Here is a 20,351-nt window from a genome sequence, read left to right as displayed (position 1 = left end):
TTAATAGTGGACATACACATTAGGTAAATCTTATCCCAATTTTATCCTCAAACGTAATTAAGTCTGCTTGTAATATTTCCAACACAGGTAGCCTGACATAAACAGCATCTCATTCCTGGGTTTGGACAAACAGCTCTCTGCCTCACTTGTTTGGAAGTTATTCTTCCCAAATTTATTTATCCCTTGGCAAATTCTGAAGTAAACCAAGATCTTTACCTTCTTCCCAAGCAAAGCTTTGAAACACTTAGAACACTAACTTAGATCACTGCTCTCCCAATATATATGCCTTAAATATGTCCAATATATATTTTCAGTCCTTTTGTTTGATCCTGTTCCCCTTTCTACCTCATAAATTAGACGTTATTACCATTTTTAGATGGTCACATAAGTTTGGATTTACCCATGTACTTATCAAATCTTTGCACTGTCTTGTATTCAAGATGTCATATTTAGAATTATTTTCTTTCTGCATGAATACCCTTTAGAATTTCTTGTAGTGAGGTCTGTTTTTAATAAATTAATTTAGTTTTGTTTGTGTGAAAACGTCTTCATTTCTCCATTATAAAAAATTAGTTTAGTGTGGCATAGAATTCCAGCTGGAATTCTCTTAGTATTTTATCTTAGCACTTTGAAGATTTTTTTTTCACTAACTACCAGCTTCTATTGCTAACTTTGAAAAGTCAGGATAACTTAAGTAGAGCCACTGTGGTGGATGTTGGACCTGGGCTGGTGGGATACCAGGAGGCAGGCTGTCAGTTTCCTATGCCTAAAGGGCACCAGGAGAAACATCTGCAATGTACTTTCCTTGGAATTTCATAGCCTTATGGGTTTAGAGGACTCCATTCACCTGTGCACCTTCTCTTTCACTCAATCAAGGGCACACCCATTGTTCAATATCCTTTCACTGAGACCCTGTAATGTTAGCTCCCTGGTTCTCTTCCAGCCCAAGGCAGAGAAAATCCCATCCCAGGCCTTTCTGTAGGAATACCAGAGAGCCTGAGGCTCTATTGCATTCTCCACGTCCAACCTACCTACTGGCACCAGACACTCAGGAGAGTTTAAAGGTTCAGAACGGCTGTTTACAATTCAACCTGCCAGTATTCTAAAATCCGAGAATCCAGTACTGTTTAGAAGAATTGGAGAAAAACTTCAGGAAGGCCTTATGATTTGTGGAACTTCTTGTCAACAGATAGATGTTAATTCAGATCAAATATCAAATTCCTTCAGAGTGCTATTTCAGTGAGCATGTCCCTCATTTCAAAATGGAATGCATGGTTGTTGTTTTGTGTTGTGTGTGTGTGAGACTTTATTCTACAGAAGGATATTTTATGTTTCTGAGGTTTTATTGTACTTGCATATAAAACCTTTCAATGTTTTTCTTTAAGATAATGTAAAAATTCTATTAATATCTGTAAAATATTTGCTCGGGGCAGTGTAAAAAATGAGCTTTATGGTCATTCAGAACCAGCTCTTTATGTTGAATCTCTTTTATCAGTTGAGTGACATTAGGCAAATCTCATTTACTACATATCCTTATTTGTAAAATGGAAATAACAATAAACTACCTTTTGTGAGGATTAAAAGAACAGACTTCCGGTTTATAGTTCTGCTTGTAAGGAGCTTGGAAGTCACCATTTTGTCCTAACAACAAATGAAAAGGCTGACTGACTAAAAAATCAAAACTCTTCTTTTATCTATTAGAGAGGTGAGGATACAGGGCTAACCATGGCCCTCAAGACTGGAGACACAGATAAGAGAATACAGGGGATCCCAGCTCACCTGAGCAGAAACTTCCAAAGAACTAGTACAGGGATAGGAAAACCAGAACTGTAATTGACAAATTGCTGAAGGCTTAGTGTTGAGAAGTCTGAGAGTTAAAAACTCCAAGGAGATGCAGTATGAGGGACACCCCTATATTTTTGTGAGAAAATCAGGTTTTCATAGTAAATATCAGAGAAAAATCCCCTCATGCTTCTAGCAGAGGGAGGGAAAAAGGAACCATTTTGAAATGAAATATGCCAGACCACTATTTTCTTCTTAACAAGGCCTACCCTTAGGAGAATTTAGTTACCTAGAGCTTAATCTGCTGGGGTATTACCAGAGCCTAACTGACCTGGGACAAGGGAAATACCCAAGTCCAGCCCACTCCAGCCATCCTTTTCTACCTAAGTGGAGGAGGAAGACAATGACAAAAACACCTGTGAAATTCACAGTGCAGAGGAACAGGTTCACTAAAGGACAGAGACCTGATCATAGGACTATAGAATGCTTTACCTCCTATGCCTGAGCACCACATTATGAAAAGCATATTTACAGTAGTTCCTTTTACCCAGTACATCATGTCTTGCTATCAAGAAAAAATTACATGGAGACCAAAAGACAAAAAACACAGTTTGAAGAGACAGAGCAAGCTTCAGAACCAGACATGGCAGGGATGTTGGAATGATCAGACCAAGAATGTAAAACAACTATGATTACTATGCTAAGGGCTTTCATGGATAAAGCAGACAGCATGCAAGAACAGATGGACAATGTAAGCAGAGAGATGCAAATCCTAAGTAAAATCTAAAAAGAAATGCTACAGATCAAGAACATTGTAACAGAAGTGAAGAGTACCTTTGATGCTCTAATTGGTAGAGTGGACACAACTGAGGAAAGAATCTCTGTGCTCAAGGATATCTCAACAGAAACCAGTAAAACCTTACCTAGAGAGGAACCAAAACCAAAATTACATCTGACTTATCCTCAGAAACCATGCAAGCAAGAAGAGAAAGGAGTGAAGTATTTAAAGTGCTGAGAGAAAATAACCACTGACCCAGAATTCTGTACACTGTGAAATCATCCTTCAAAAATGCAGGAGAAATAAAGACTTTCCCAAACAAAAATTGGTGGAATTTGTTGCTGATAGGGCTGCCTTTCAAGAAATGTTAAAAGAAGTTCTTTAGAGAGGAGGAAAATAGTATAGGTTAGTAACTTGGATCTGTAAAAAGAAAGGAAGGACATTGAGTAATATTTCATTTATTCCTCCATTGGTGGGCACTTAGGTTGTTTCCATATCTTCGCCATTATGAATAACGCTGTAATAAACATGGGTGTGCATAAGGAAGAAAATCTCTTTGAGATCCTGTTTTCATTTCCTTGAGGTATATACCCAGACGTGGAATTGGTGGATCATATGGTAGATATATGTTTAATTTTTTGAGACATCTCCATATTGTTTTCCATAGTAATTGAACCAATTTACATTTCCATCAGCAGTGTACAAGTGTTCCCTTTTCTCAACATCTTTGTCAACACTTGTTATCTCTTGTTTATGTGAGGATACCCATTCTAACAAGTGTGAGATGATAATTGCATTGTGGTTTTGATTTGTATTTCCCTGATTATCACTGATGATGAGCATCTTTTCAAGTACCTGTTGACCACTTGGATGTCTCCTTTAGAAAAATTTGTCTATTTGGATCTTCTGCCCATTTTTAAATTGAATTTTTTTTTTGTTATTGAGTTGTTTATGTTCTTTATATGTTTTGGATATTATTCCCTTATCTGATATATGGCTTGCAAAAATGTTATCCTATTCTGTGGTTTGGCTTTCTGTTTTATTGATGGTTCCCTTTGCTGTACAGAAGCTTTCAAGTTTGATACAGTCCCATTTGTTGATTTGTCATTTTTACTTTTGGTGTCATATCCAAAAAATCACTGTCAAGACTAATATCAATGAGCTTCTTCCGTAGATTTTTTTCTAGGAATTTTATGATATCAGATCTTATGTTTAAGTCTTTCATTCATTTTGAATTAATTTTTGTGAGTGGTATAAGATAGCGGTACAATTTCATTGTTCAGCCTGTGTTTATCCAGTTTTCCCAACCTCACTATTGAAGAAACTATCCTTTCCCCACTGGGTGTTCTTGGTTCTCTAGTCAAATACTAGTTGACTGTATATATGGGGGTTTAATTCTGAGTTTTCTATGCTGTTCCATTGGTTTAGTTTTGTGCCAGTTCCATACTGTTTTTATTACTATAGTTTTGTAGTATAGTTTGAAATCAAGAGTGTGATATTTCTGGCTTTGTTCTTTTTCCTCAGGATTGCTTTGGCTATTCAGGTATTTTGTGGTTCCATAAAAATTTTAGGATTTTTTTTCTATTTCTGTGAAGACTGCCATTGGAGTTTTATGAAGCTTGTCTTGAATCTATAGATGGCTTTGAGAGTATGGACATTTTAACAATATTAATACTTTTGATCCAAGAACACAGGATGTTTTTCCATTTGTGTTTCCTTTGATTTCTTTCATCAGTCTTGTAGTTTTTGTTAACTTCCTTGGTTAAAATTATTTCTAGGTATTTTATTGCTTTTGATGCTATTGTGATGGGATAGTTTTCTTTACTTCTTTTTCAGATGTTTCATCATTAGTGTATAGAAATGCAACTGATTTTTGTATGCTCATTTTGTAATCTGCAAGTTTACTGAAATTGTTGATTAGTTCCAATAGTTTTTTGGTTTAGTCTTTGGGATTTTCTATATACAGAGTCACATCACCTGCAAATAGTGACAATTTTACTTCTTCCTTTCAGATTTGTATGCCTTTTATTCCTTTGTCTTGCCTACTTGCTCTAACTAGGATTTCCAGTACTATATTGAATAACTGTGGTGAGAGTGGGCATCCTTGTCTTCTTCCTGATCTTACATGGAAAATTTTCGATTTTTCTCTAATGTGTATAAAGTTTGTGGTTTTGTTACATATGGCCTTTATTATGTTGAGGTATATCCCTTCTATACCTAATCTATCCAGGGTTTTTATCATGAAAATATGCTATATTTTGTGAAATGCTTTTTCTGCATCTATTGAGATATAATCATTTGACTTTTATCTTTCATTTTATTAATGTGATGTATTACAATATATTGACTTGCATATGTTGAACCATTCTTGTGTCTGAGGATAAATTCCACTGGTCATGATGAATAATCATTTTCATATGTTCTTGAATTTGGTTTGCTAATATTTCGTTGAGAATTTTTGCATTTTTATTCATCAGGGATATTGTTCTATACTTTTCTTGGGGTGTTCTTTTCTGGCTTTAGTGTTGGCATAATGCTAGCCTCATAGAATGAGCTTGGAAGTGTTCCTTTTTCCTCTATTTTTTGGAAGAGTTTGAGAAGGATTGTTGTTAATTCTTTAAATGTTTGGTAGAATTCACCAGTGAATCTCCCTAGTTCTGGGGTTTTCAGTGTAGGGAGGCTTGTGATTGCTGATTCAATCTCTTTACCCATTATTTGTTCAGATTTTCTATTTCTTTCTGTTTCAGTTGTGTATTTTGAGGAATTTATAAGCTTATTCTAGGTCATCTAAGTTGTTAGCATATAATTGTTCATAGTGTCCTCTAATGATTCTATGTATTTCTGTAGTATCACTTAAAATTACTCCTCTTTCACTTCTTTTTTTTTTTTTTAATAAATATATTTATTTATTTTATTTTTGGCTGTGTTGGGTCTTCGTTTTTGTGCGAGGGCTTTCTCTTGTTGCGGCAAGCGGGGGCCATTCTTCATTGTGGTGCACGGACCTCTCACTGTCACAGCCTCTCTTGTTGTGGAGCACAGGCTCCAGATGTGCAGGCTCAGTAGTTGTGGCTCATGGGCCCAGTTACTCCGTGGCATGTGGGATCTTCCCAGACCAGGGCTCGAGCCCATGTCCCCTGCACTGGCAGGCAGATTCTCAACCACTGCGCCACCAGGGAAGCCTTCCTCTTTCACTTCTAATTTTTTTTTTTTTGAGTCTTGTCTTTCATTTTCCTTAGGCACTCTGGCTAAAGAGCTGTTGATTTTGTTTATTCTTTGGAAGAAAAAGGTCTTAGTTTCATCAATCTTTTCTAGTATTTTTATGGTCTCTATTTCATTGATTTCTGCTCTAATCTTTATGGTTTCCTTCCTTTTGTAATTTTGGGCTTGGTTTGTTCTTTTTTCAGTTCCTTGAGGTGTAAAATTAGGTCGTTTATTTGAGATATTTCTAATTTCTTAATGTATGCATTCATCACTCTAAACTTTCCTCTCAGAACTGCTTTTGCTGTACCCTGTTAAGTTTTGATATATTTCCATTTCCATTTGTTTCAAGATAAATTTTTATTTCTCCTTTGATCTTTTTTGATCCATTGGTTGTTCAGAAGTCTGTTGTGTAGTTTCCACATATTTGTAGATTTTCTAGCTTTCCTATTGTTGATGTCTAGTTTCATACTGTGGTCAGGAAAGATAGTTGGTATGATTTTAATCCTCTTAAATTTGCTAAGATTTCTTTTGTTTCCTATTGTATGATCTATTCTTAAGAATGTTCCATTGCACTTGAGAAAAATGTGTATTCTGCTGTTGTTTGATAGCATGTTCTATATATACCTGTGAAATCCATTTGGTCTAAAGTGTGGTTCAAATTCAAAATTCCCTTGTTGATTTTCTGTCTAGATGATCTGTCCATTGCTGAGAGTGGAGTATTGAAGTCTTCCACTACTGTTGTATTGTTGTCTATTTTTCCCTTTAGACTTCTTAGTATTTCCTTATTATATTTCAGTGCTCTGACGTTGGGTCCATATATATTTACAATTGTTATATCTTCTTGATGTATTGACCCCTTTATCATTATTTAATGTCTTTCTTTGTCTCTTGTTACCATTTTTGGCTTGAAGTTTATTTTGTCTGATGTAAGTATGGCCATCCCCACTTTCTTTTGGTTTCTACTTGCATGGAATATTATCTTCCATCCTTTCACTTTGAGCTTATGTGTGTCTTTAGAGCTGAAATTAGTCTCTGTAGGCAGCATACAGTTGGGCCTTTTTTAAAAAAAAAATCTATCCAGCCACTCTGTGCCTTTTGACTGGTGAATTCATTCAGTTTGCATTTAGAGTGATTATTGATATGTAAGGACTTACTATTGTCATCTTGTTATTTGCCTTCTGGTGGTTTTGTATCTCCATTGTTTCTTTTTCCCTCTGTTTCTCTCTACCTTTGTAAATTGGTGATTTTCCAAGGTTATATGCTCAGTATTCTCTCAGCTGTGGAATGTCTTTTGGTTCTTTTTTTTCTTTTTGTAATTTCAATATCTTTTGTGAAGAACTCCTTCTACTCATTAATTTTATTCCTGAGTTCAGTGAATTGTCTTTCTGAGTTTTCTTGCAGCTTGTTGAATTTTTTCTATTGTAATAGGTATTTTTAATTCTTTATCAGTTAGGTCACAATATTTCATGCCTTTTGAGTTTGGTTACTGGGTGTCCTGGTATAAAGTGCAGAGGCACTTTTGTTCTGTTATAAATGTCCAATTAGTTGTAAGTCAAAAGGGGGAGAAAAAAAATGACTTAAGACATCATGATGCTGATGTCACTCCTCAATAATCACTTTGAAGGTCAGTGGTCTAAATGCACTAGTTAAAAGACAGAGACTGTCAGAGTGGATTAAAAAACAAGACCCAATGATATGTTGCCTACAAGAAACCCACTTTAAATATAAATACAGACATAGAGTAAAAGTTAATGAATGGAGAAACATACAGTTATCCCCTGCTTTCTGAAAGTGCTTATATCACTTCGCTTTTATGAAAGACCTACATTAGTATGGTGACAGCTTTTTTTGTAAAAGTGAATATCCTCTCTGGATTTCTTTCAGTAAGCAAAAAACAGGTATTAACATAGGTTTTTTTGTAAAAGTGAGTGGTGTAATACAAACTTTTGGAAAGCAGAGTATATTCTCCGCTATAAGTAATTTTGGCTTAAGAAAGATTTTACAGGAATGCTCTACTTTCGAATAGAGGGGGAAATTTTACTATGCTGAAACTAATCAAAAGAAAACAGGCATTGCTATGCTAATTTCAGACATAGTAGGTTTCAAATAAGGGAAGTTATCAGGGATAAAGAAGATTGCATAATGATAAAGTGGGCAGTTCTCAAAAAATACAAACAATCCTTAACATGTATGCACCTATCAACAGAGTGCCAAATCACACGAGGTAAAAACTGATAGAGCTTCAAAGAGAAATAGATGAGTCCACTATTACTTGGAGACTTCAACACCCCTGTATCAAAAATGGACATACCAAGCAGGCAGAATATCAGTAAGGACATAGCTGAATTCAACAAAACCAGCAATCATCTGGATATAATGGTCATCTATAGACTACTTTATCCAACAGCAACATAACACACATTCTTCTCAAGCTCACACAGAACATTCACCAAGATAGATCACATTTCAGGCCACAAAACATACTTTAACAAATTTGAAAGAGTAGAAATGGTAAAATTTCTACTTTCAGACAACAATGGAATTAAATCAGAACAGAAAGATAACTGGAAAATCTCAAAACATATGGAGATTAAACAACACATTTCCAAATAATACATGTATTAAAGAGGAAATCTTAAGAGAACTTTTTTAAAAATGAGCTAAATGAAAACACAACTTGTCAAAATTTGTGAGATGCAGTGAAAGCAGTGATTAGAGGGAAATTTATAGTATTTAATGCATGTATTAGAAAAGATTAAAAGAACACAGCACATGTATTTTTCTTTTCTAGTAGGTTGTGAGTGACTTCTTGATATTTATATAGCTCTAGCATTCAGCATATATCTGGAAATAGTTGATACTCAGTGAATTAATGAGTGAAAAAAGTGTTGCATAAACACGAGTAATAATGCAACACAGTAAATAAGTTAGTATCAAGAGTCAGACAGATATTGCTGCAATATCATACAGATATTGATTACATCCAGGGCAATGGTAGATCAGTGGTGGTTGGAACAGATGGGAGGTCTGTCAGGAGGTGAAATATGATTTTAAGGGGCACTAAGATTTGGATAAGAGCATGAAGGAAGTGTAAATTTTAGAAATAAACACAGTATGAGCATAATGAGGTGTGATCTTGGAGGTTTAGGAACTAGAATGTGGAGAGATAGGACATTATTTTGTACATAGGAGAGACATTGAAGCTTTTGAATGGTATACAGGATTATTTTTTAAAAGTTAATTTGAAGATATCTGTGGAATTTATTGGAAAGAGAAAAAAGTGGCAGTAAGAAGAACATAATAAGCCTATTGATGTAGTATAGGAATTATACAAAAGAAGCTTGGGCTAAGGTGGTGGTAGATAGGGTAGATGAGCTCTCTATTTATAAAGGACTTTTTACATCCAAAAGTAAGGAGTTTTAAAGGAAGACTAGAAATTACTGTACACATGCTTTGGACTGGATTGTTTCTAGAATTTCCCCCTATAGGTGTGCTGAAATACTCATACACTTGAAGCTATTTCATCACCAAATATTTATAGTGTCTTCTACATACAAACGAGTTCCTTTCCAAGAGCGCATTCATAGGTCCAACTTGTTTGTAAGTGCAACAAAGTTAGCCTCGGTATGCAACTAACACAATCAGTGATATAGTGTTGTATTGTAATCGTTTAATAATACTTTTCACACAAATAATACATAAAAAACAAAAAAAAAACACAAAAAAATAAAGAAAACATTTTTAATCTTACAGTGCAGTACCTTGAAAACTACAGTAGTGCAGTACAACAGCTGGCATACAGGGGCTGAACAGGCAAGAAGAGTTACTGACTGGAGGAAGGAGAGGAGGTGGGAGATGGTAGAGCTGAAGGATCATCAGCAATAAGAGACAGAGGGCAAGATGCAATTTCACTCACGCCTGACATTGATGGAACACATGTTCGCATCTTTGAAAGTTCATATGTAGGGGAACTTTATTGCACACCTTGAATGCCTCAGAGTATTTTAGGCATCAGAGATGAAGCTATGAATTAGACAAACAATATTACTGTTGTCACTGATATTGTATTAGTCTGAGAAATACAGAAGTAGTCAGGAAAGCCCAAAAACATAACTGTAAAAATTGATAAAATAAATTCAGTGCTAAGAAAGGACAATATTTCATAAAGCAATCTTTAAATCCTCTTTGAGAAAGTTGCATATTAACTGAGATCTGATATCATTAGAGGTGTCACTATGCAGGGAAACAGAATTCCAGGGAGAGGAAAAAGCAAGTGTAAAGATCCTGAGGTGGAAATAAACTTGACATGTTTGAGGAGCTGAAAGGAGATTGGCGAGGTTGGAGAATAATGAGCAAGGGAGAGAGAGGTAAGAATTTAAGTTGTAGGGAATTCCCTCGTGGTCCAGTGGTTAAGACTCCGTGCTTCCACTGCAGGGGGCCCGGGTTTGATTCCTGGTTGGGAACTAAGATCCCACAAGATGCACAGAATGGCCAAAAGAACCAAAAAACAAAAATTAAATTGTAGAATTATGTAGTGGCTATATTATATAGGGTTTTATTACTTACGGTAAGAAATTTGGATTTCAGTTTTAGTGCAATGGGAAAAAAAATCAGTATTTTCAGTTCATGGTGACATGGTTGTATCTATCTTGTTAAAGTATCACTTTGGTTAGCTGGGGAAAATGTACTATGAGAGGGCAAGAATGAAGACAGGAAGACTAGTTGTCCTGCAGTTAGCTGTTCAGCTGAGAAGAGTGAGAATTTCTGCCATGACAGCAGTTGTGGAGATAGAGAAAAGCAAGTTTTGGGATATGTTTCAGTGGCAAAGTTTACAGGGCTTGCTGATCGATTAGATTGGGGATTTGAGTGAAAGAGAAGATTCCAGAATGACTATTAGGTTTTTGATGTGAATACCTGGATTATTGGTGGTGCTATTTATTGAGATGGAGAATGTGATAGTAAGATGGGTTTGCAAAAGAAAAGTCAAGAATTTTATCTTGTACTTTCAAGTTGCAGAAGTCTGATAGATGTCAAATGAACATATTTGTGAATGAGCTTGGAAAGCAGGGGTGGGGGCAGAGTTGCAAATATTTGTAATTTTCAGCATATAGATGATAATCAAAGCCAATGGGGAGAGGAAGATGAGATGACCTAGGACAAGAAAATAGAGAAGTGGAACATTGCAAAGAAATTGGCAGTGGAGTAGGAACTAGCAAGTAAAACTGAGAAGGAATGGCCAGAAAGGTTGGAGGGAGATGGAAGAGTTTAGCACCAAAGAAGATGCTTCATGCAGGGCATTTGAGGGAGAAGAGGGCAGAGTTGTGACCATTGGATTGGTAACAAAGAGATTGTATTTGACTTTAGAAAAAACTTTTGTATGAAATAGAAGGACTGGGAGCCTGAGAGATGAAAAGATGGTTATAAATTGGAGTTGGTGAGTATAAGCAACAGTTCATAAGTTTTACTCTGGGTGGGAGTGTAAAGGGAAATGGGACTTGAAGTCATGGGAAGATTTCTTGATTTTCTTTTTTTATTTAAGTTGGGAAATGAGGTTATTGGAGACCGTAGGTTTGTTTTTTTTTTTTTTTTTTTTGAGACAGTAGGTTTTTAAGAAAGTGAAAGGACATGCGATGTAGAGGACCATTGGGGGAATTCTTTTTTGATAGGAATGAAGTGTTGTGGTCCACTGAAACAGAAGCAGAGGCTGAGAGTGAGGGAACAGATGCGGTAGCCTGGTAGATTTGATGGGAGGTTAGGAGGTTCCTGTAGGATTTTTTTCAGGGAAGTGTGAGTCAAGTTTGAAGGGGAAAAGGAGGATGTAGGGGTTAAAGTTTGAGGAGAGAAGAGATAGGGAAAAATATGAAGTTATCTCAGAGAGTAGAAGAGCAAACTTACTAGTGAGAAGTAGGATTGCTAGGCAGTGCTGAGAATCTATGAGGTTATGGTGATAAATTTAATGTGAAAGTAATCAGCAGTCTTATGATTCAGTTAAAGAGCACTTTAGTCTTAACAAAAATTCTATTTGGAAATAAATTCATAACAACTAACAAGATGCTAGGAAGGAATAAGATTTGGAATCAGCAGACCTGCTTTCCAGTCCCTGCTATGTCACTAAACTGTGTGACCTTGGAAAAGATTGCTTACTTTGTCTGAATTGTCACTTCTCTTTCAATGAAAGGGGAATAATATTAAAATGTAACTCATGAGATTGTTGTGATCATTAAGTGAAATGACGTGTATGGAAAATGGTCTGCAAGTCATACAATCCCATCTAAGTATTAGTTGTGAAAATGGTTATCAGTATGTTAAATATTATTATTATATCAAGAGTGCAGGGTGCAGCTAAAAATAAACTGTTTTCTTCTACCCAGTGGAGTGAACATCATTTTGAAAACTTTTAACAGAATTAATAAATTACTTTTTCATAAGTCCACTAAGTATAGTGAAGAAAAAGACAAATTCTAAAAAGCCAAAATCTAAATAAACATTCATTCAAGGTGTATATATTATGCAAAATTTGCAAATAAAACACAGACATCTAAACTATTTATATTATTTATTTTTACCATACTTAAAAATATATTAAATACAAATAAGATAATAATTTTATTATAATTATTAAATATATCAAAACTAAAGAAAATTATTCTTCTATTGGCCATATGTATTTTAAAACAGAGTTTACTTGAATTCTGCCAACCTACCTAGAAATAACCCTTTTTAAATGCCTTGAAAATGAAAGTAAAATGATTTTCATACTTTAGTCAAATTATTCTAAATCCAATTAATATTATTTAAAATTGGACAAATTTTATCAGATCTTCAAAAGAGGGTATCTTAAGTCCTACAAAAAAGTTTTTATTTATTTATTTTATCTTCCTTTGTGTGATACAGCCTAGGTTTATGAAGGGTAAAGTCTGGCAGCTCAGCAAAGTGAAATTATCCTATTTATTTGCTGACTAGCTCCAGTGTAGGCTTCCTTATGCTGCTTGCATTTGCTAAACCAGGACCTGAGGAGACCTGCCTCTTAAATAACAAGGAGAGAAGAGGGGTCTAGTGGCTAGAGTATTATTCTGACATCAGCACTTCAGGGATTCTGTCTTCAGCTAGCTGTTTCATTTAATCATTTAACTGTTCTCATTCTGCAGTTTGTATATAAAAAGAAAATATTTTTTCCCATGCCTTATAAATGTTCTAGGGCTTAATTATTGCTTGCAAACTTCCCTGAGCTTTCTGAAATAGAGTAGACATAATTATCCAATCTTACACATATACTTTGCTTAGGGGTTTTTCTGAATGCAGAATGGAAGATTATCCAAATTCATCCTGGTGATGTGTGAGAAATTTTGTAATGCTGATTACATATCACTGGGGATCAAATTAAGACCATCAAATGCCTTGCATATCAATCTCAAATCACACTGTACTTGAACCAAGGGCCTGGTGTTCTATTTACTAGATGATCACTTTCCTCTCCAAACGAATTAGCTTTTCTACAATGTGTGGACTGACAGAGTGGGAGTTTAGCAGGCCTTGGATTGTGTGCTTCTTGACTAAAGAAGGCTTGTTGATGCCTACCTTTTGTGGAGGTAATTTAAAACTGTTAAATAAACTATCAGCATACAATATTGATTATTCATTATTTTTATTTTTTTTGCAGTATGCGGGCCTCTCACTGTTGCGGCCTCTCCTGTTGTGGAGCACAGGCTCCAGACGCGCAGGCTCAGCGGCCATGGCTCATGGGCCTAGCCTCTCCGCCTCATGTGGGATCTTCCTGGACCGGGTCACAAACCCGCGTCCCCTGGATCGGCAGGTGGACTCTCAACCACTGCGCCACCAGGAAAGCCCAGATTATTCATTATTCTTAAAGTGCAGGATTGTATATTCAGATTTATAAGGGATCATGGAAACATTCTGATGCATTTCAACATTACTCTTTAGAATATATTAATGTCTATGATTTTTATGAAATAGAAGATTGGGAGAAGAGATAAATCTACAAATACATATATTCATGGCTATCAAATCTCTTTGTATATTTTAAAATATAACATCAGCAAGATAAAATGGATAACAGAAAGACAAATAGCTCATAGGTAAAGGATATAAAGAACCAATTCAGAGAAAAGTCATCCAAATGATCAGTAAATATATAATAGAGGCTAAAGTTTTATAGTGGTCAGGGTACTGTAAATTAAAGTTAACAATGAGCTATTATTTTATTTTTTGCCACTCAATAGAATGGCAATGGAATAATGAATGATTACATCTCCTGCTGGAGCAAATATGGTGGGGGAAGAGAGCCCTGTCACATACAACACTAGTAGAAATGTGGAATATTACAACACACTTGGGAAAGCAATGTGACCACATTTATTAAGTCATACTTCCATTCCTTGGAGTCCTTGTAAATAAAACACTAGTAAGTAAGGATAAATAAGACATAAATTAAAGACCCATCATCCGGGGTAAGGTTGAAGGCATTTTGGTAAGTCCATATTGAAGTTGAAAGTGCAAGTTGTCCCCACAAGTTTGTCCTCTCTTTCTATACAAATCAAGTCACAGCTGAGATGGATGTGGCTGCCTGGCCCGGGTCTTCCAAGGCCTCCTTGCAGCTAGGTGTGGCCTTGTAAATCCTTTCGTGTCAATGGAATGTGACTGCAAGTGACCTGTGCAATTCCCAGGCTGACCCATACACCTCCCACATGTGTTCCTTCATGCTTGTTTCTCCACTCAGGGTGGAAATAGCAATGACTAGAGCAACCTTGGATGCTATATGTTGAGGATAGGAGAACCACCATCAACCTGGACCCCTGAACAACTGTATGAAACAAAGGACCGTGGGCGTGGACAGGGAGCAACTGGCTGGAACTGTTAGGTGAAAGAGAAACTTTATGGGTTTTTTGTTTTGCTTTGTTTTGTTTTTGTCGTTGATGTTTTAAAATCTCTTCATTTTCACAGTTTAGTCATTTACTCTAATGAATAACATACCATTAAACATTATGTAACCATTGGTAAGGATGAGTTAGATCTACACCAGCTGAGTAGGGGGGATTTTATTATAAAGGAAAAAGTTTACATAGGAGCCAATTTTTGTAAAATAAATGCGAAAGCATATAACTCAGTAGGACACACAGAGAAGGCTGAATATTGAAGTATCAAATAGCCAATCAACAAACCAAGTGAAAGTCATAAAGGCAGGAATTACATAGGTACTGTATAATGTAGAATTTGAAAATAACCATAGAAAGATTACATGGTAATTTTTTCTTTTCAAATTTTATGATTTCAATTTTTACTTGACTTCTGAACCCATTATGTTCTTTTATGCTGTGTTTCTCAATGTCTACTTAGTATCATCACTTGGATGTCCTGCAGGTACTTCATATGTAAAAAGAAGTTGATTCTCTTCTTGGGAATCAACAAACGATAAACATGTTGCTAAGCAAGTATTTTTGAGCACCTACAAAGTGTCAGATCTTGTGATACATGCTGGGTGATACAGAAACTAAAAACAGCCCCTGCCTTACAAGAATACATAGAAAAAGGAACCATAAAGAGATAATTCCAATAAAATTTAGTAAAATCATTGATATAGATAGGCCAGAGAAATGTAGGAGATTTAAAGAAGGGTCCCTTAACTCCATTTTAGATGCTAGGTTAATTTTCAGGGATAAGTTGCACTGACCCTGGTGAATCTTTGTGCTTTGGTGACACATTGTTAGTAACTTATGAACATTTATCATGTGTTATTACTGTTACTTACATGTTGGGAGGTAAATATCTTTTATGTTCACTACTCCATTTCCAGGTAAAGAACCAGGCATACATTGTTCTAAGATATGAGGGAAAGTGATGAAATAAACATGATTCTTATCTTCAAGGAACTCAAAGTCCTGTGGGAAGTAGAGACATATAAGAGAAGGTGTGAAAAAGTGTTCAAATAAATGGAAATTCAGAGACTATTCTTTTCTATTGCAACAAATATTTATCAGGACTAAGATATAGTTCTCTGGCTCCTAGTCGAGGGCTGCACTTTACTGTTCCATGTAGAACAACTGGGCCTCTGGGCTTCCCTGATCAACACAGATCCTGTGTATTTGGGTTTGTCTTGAGCTTATAGGAGCTTCAATATCCGGAAGGCAGGAGCCAGGTCCTGGATGGAAGATGACTAAGAATTGTGAGAGAAATCAACTTTGTAGTATACTAATTCTTTTACAATATGCATGGCTCAAACACATGGGACAAAACCAACCACAAAATTATTATAAACTCATCGACTTTCTTATTTACTTTTTTAGTCCGATTTCTTTAGTACTGAGGGCAAGAATTGCAACTTTTCACTTTCAAATGTTTTGGAGGCTATTCTAAAGGAGGCAATACTTGGTGAATGGTTTCCTTAAGTGTTTACTGAAATTTTGCTGGCACTGATACACCATCTTTCTCTTGTGAATAATGATTCCAGGGAGAAATAATCTTAGAACTACAGCGCTATAAACATTCAGAGTTAGAGGTATTTAAATGTCATCCAGGTTAACCACTCACTCGATGCTTTAGATCAAGTTTCTGTAATGACATTTCAGGTCTTCCACAGACTGGCCCCAACCAACTCTCCATCCAGGTATCATATTGTTTATACTTGCTTGTAGGAAAGTCAGAGAACTAAATGTCTATTTAAAAGTAATTTCTGGCATGTTTTTGTGCTCATGCAAGTTACCATCTTATTTCGTCAGCATACCAATATCGGTAAGGGATCAAAGAACTTCATTTGGATTTTTATCATCTGAAAATTTCACTTTCAAATATAAGTAAGCATATATCTATAATGAAATGCAAAAATCTCCCTTATGCTTTATATCTTAAAATTTCCATGAGTGACTTGGAAGTATAAGTGTAAACTTATTACTGCAACAGAGAAATGTAAAAATTATTGATTGTGAAAGCTGCTAATTTTTTGTGAAAATATTGACTATTAAGGATATTAAAATAATATGATATAAATGGATTGATTATTATGGAAACTCTAAAAGAATAGATTAGCTAATTTTAGGAAGAACATTATACCCTTTTTGTTCCCCAAACTTGTATTGAAATGAAGTTATAAGGCAGAAAAATAGATTGTGATGCAATTCTAATTGAAATATTTGACACTAAACAAAATAACTTTTAAAAATTGTATTTAATTATAAGTTATTCAATACTATTTAGGTTTCAATGACTTATCTAAATCTAGTGGTCAATTCAGTTCTCATATTACTTAAAGCATTAGAATTTGATACAGTTTATTACTACTTCTTGAAATATTTTCTTCACTTGGATTTCAGGACACCACACATTCTCTTTTTGATAGATACCACCCCTGCCTTTTGCTATTATAAATAAAGCAGCAACTAAGATGTTTATGGACCTAAGTTTTCAATTTTTTGGTAAATAGCCAAGAGTTGAATTGCTAGATCATAGGTGTATCTGAAAACCTGCTATCATTTTCCAAAGTGATTGTATCATTAGATCCATTAGATCTAATTGCTTCACATCCTTTTGTTCTAGTCATTTTAATGGTAACCATTCTAGTGGGTGTGTAGTGGTATCTCATGGTTTTAATTTATATTTCACTTGTGACCTATGATATGAAACATTTTTATTTGAATATCATCTTTTATTTGTAGGTCTGGTTTTTTTTTAAGTACCTGTCTGGATTCTTTTGCCCATTTCTAATTGATTTGTCAGTCTTTTTTGTTATTGATTTGTAAAAGTTATGTTGTTGAATGTATATATTGTCGATATTTTCTCCCAATATTTCTTTTCTTTTCTTTTCTTTTTTCTTAACAATGTCTGTTGATGAACAGAAGCTTTTAATTTTCCCAAAGTACAGTTATGATTTTTCTATGTTTAGTGCTATTTAGGTTTGATTTAAGATATTCTTTGCTACCTTTCCCATGTACTTCTGGATTCTATTCTGTTCTATTCTATTTTCCTACCTTTATGTCTATATGGCACCATCTTACTGTAGTTTTGTAGTAACTATTAGAATCAAGCAGTGTATTTTCTTCAACTTTGTTCTTTTTTTTTTTAGAACATAGATTTATTTATTTATTTATTTATTTATTTATTTATTTTTTGCTGTGTTGGGTCTTCGTTTCTGTGCGAGGGCTTTCTCTAGTTGTGGCAAGCGGGGGCCACTCTTCATTGCGGTGCGCGGGCCTCTCACTATCGCGGCCTCTCTTCTTGCAGATCAGAGGCTCCAAACGCGCAGGCTCAGTAGTTGTGGCTCACGGGCCTAGTTGCTCCGCGGCATGTGGGATCCTCCCAGACCAGGGCTCGAACCCGCATCCCCCGCATTAGCAGACAGACTCTCAACCAGGGAAGCCCCAATTTTGTTCTTTTTTCTCAAGATTGATTTGTTTACTCTAGGTTCTTTGTATATCTATATAAATTTTAGTATTGGCTTGCCAATTTTTACATAATACCTGTTAGGATTTTGACTGGAATTATGTTGAATCTATAGATCAGTATTCAGACAAAAATATCTTTATAATAGTGAGTCTTCTAACCTATTGCTATAGTATACCTTCTTATTTATTTAGGGTTTCTGCAATTTCTTTCAGAATATTCTGTAATGTTCTATAGTTTTCTATATAGTGATCTTCTATGTCTTTTTTATGTTTATTGCCAGCTGTTTTGGATTTTTTCCTGCTACTGCAAAATGTACTGATTTAAAACTATTTAAATCTCCATTGTTTGTGGTTGGCATAAACAAATATAATTTGTATGTTAACCTTGTACCTAAGACTTGGTAGAATTCATGTATGAGATCTAATACTTTTTTCTGATAGACTCCTATGAATTTTTTAGGTGTAATTTATTTAATTTGCAAATAATGACAGTTTTACTTTTTCTTTTGCAATTTTCATTACTGTTATTTAAGTTTGTTCCCTTACTGTATCAGCTAGAACTCCAGTACAGTGGGAAAAGAAGTGGTGAGAACAGACATGCTGGGCTTTTTGTGTGTGTGTGAACTTAGTGACAGTGTTTAATATTTTAATGCTGTGAAGTTTGCTGTAGAGTTTTTGTAGAAGTCTTCTATCAAATTGAGAATATTTCCTTTTATTTCTAGTTTTCTGAGTTTTTTTTTAAAAAAGACGCAATGCTGGATTTTGACTAATTCTTCTATTGCACTTATTGAGATTATGTAGTTCTTCCCTTTGTATTATTGGAATTAATCCCTCTTTTCTTATTTTACTATCCGTTTAACATACTGTTGGTTTGATTTGCTAATATTTTAAGTATTTCACAGTTATGTTTATGAAAGATATTTGACAGTCATGTTCTTTCCCTGTAATGTCATTGTCAAGTTTTGATTTTAGAGTATTATTGGTTTCAAAGCAGGTTGAAAAGTGTTTCCTTTTCCTCTATTTTCTGAAAGTGTGTGGGTGGTATTGGTATTTGTTTCCTTTAATGTTTGATAGAATTCACAGAAGCCATCTGGACAGGAGTTTTCTTTTCAGGAAGTTTTAAAATGATTGATTGAATTTCTTTATCAAAGAAAATGCTATATAGACTGTCTATTTCTTCTTGTTTTAATTTTGATGAGTTGTGTAAGTCAATGAACTTGTCCATTTAATCTACTTCATCAAATGCATTGGCCTAAAGGTGTTAATTATAGTTCCTTATTATCTTTTTAATGGCTATAATATCTGTGTTGATGTACCAGTTTTTATTCTTTATATTGGTAGTTTGTGATTCTCTCTCTCTTTTTGTAAACCTGATCAAAATTGCTGGAGATTTGTCAATTTTACAATCTTTTCAAAGAGCCAAATTTTGTTGATTCTTTTTTGTTTTATATTTTATTGATCTTTATTATTTTTAAAAATACTTTTATCTATTTCATTATTTTATTCCTTCTATTTCCTTAGGTAACTTTAATCATTTTTCTATATCTTCTTAAGGTGATACCATAAGTGGCATCTCACAAAATTTGACATATTTTTTTTTTCTATTATTACATTCAAAATATTTTCTAACTTCACTTGTGATTTCTTTGTTGACCTCTAGGTTATTAAGACGTGTATACTTAGTTTCCAAGTATTTGGAGATTTTCTAGATACATTATTGCTGATGAGTTCTACTTAAACTCCTTTGTGGTCAAAAATACTTTGTATGATTTCAATACTTTGAGAATTTTTGAGGTTTATTTTGTGGCTCATCATATGGTCTGTCTTGGTGAATATTCTATGGGCACTTGAGAAGATTCTGAATCCCGTACCTGCTGGGCATGTTGCATTATTATTTGATTAGGACAAGTTGGTTGAGAGTGTTATTCAAAATTTTCTTTAAATTTGTATGGATTGTTTGGTCTAGCTGTTCTATCAATCATTAATACAGGAATATTAAAGTCTCCAACAATGATTGTGGATCTATCTTTTTCTCCTTTTAGATTTGTTAATTTTTGTTTCATTTATGTTGATGCGCTGTTTTAGGTTCTTATGCATTAAGAATTGCTGTTTCCTTCATAAATTAACCATTTTATTATTATGAAATGCCTTTCCTCATCTTGGGAGATATTCTTTGTTTTTTTTGTGGGGGGGGAGTT

This window comes from Phocoena phocoena, chromosome 8 (genome assembly GCF_963924675.1).
Source record: "Phocoena phocoena chromosome 8, mPhoPho1.1, whole genome shotgun sequence".
Classification (NCBI taxonomy): domain Eukaryota; kingdom Metazoa; phylum Chordata; class Mammalia; order Artiodactyla; family Phocoenidae; genus Phocoena; species Phocoena phocoena.
Note: the sequence above shows the minus strand (reverse complement) of the source record.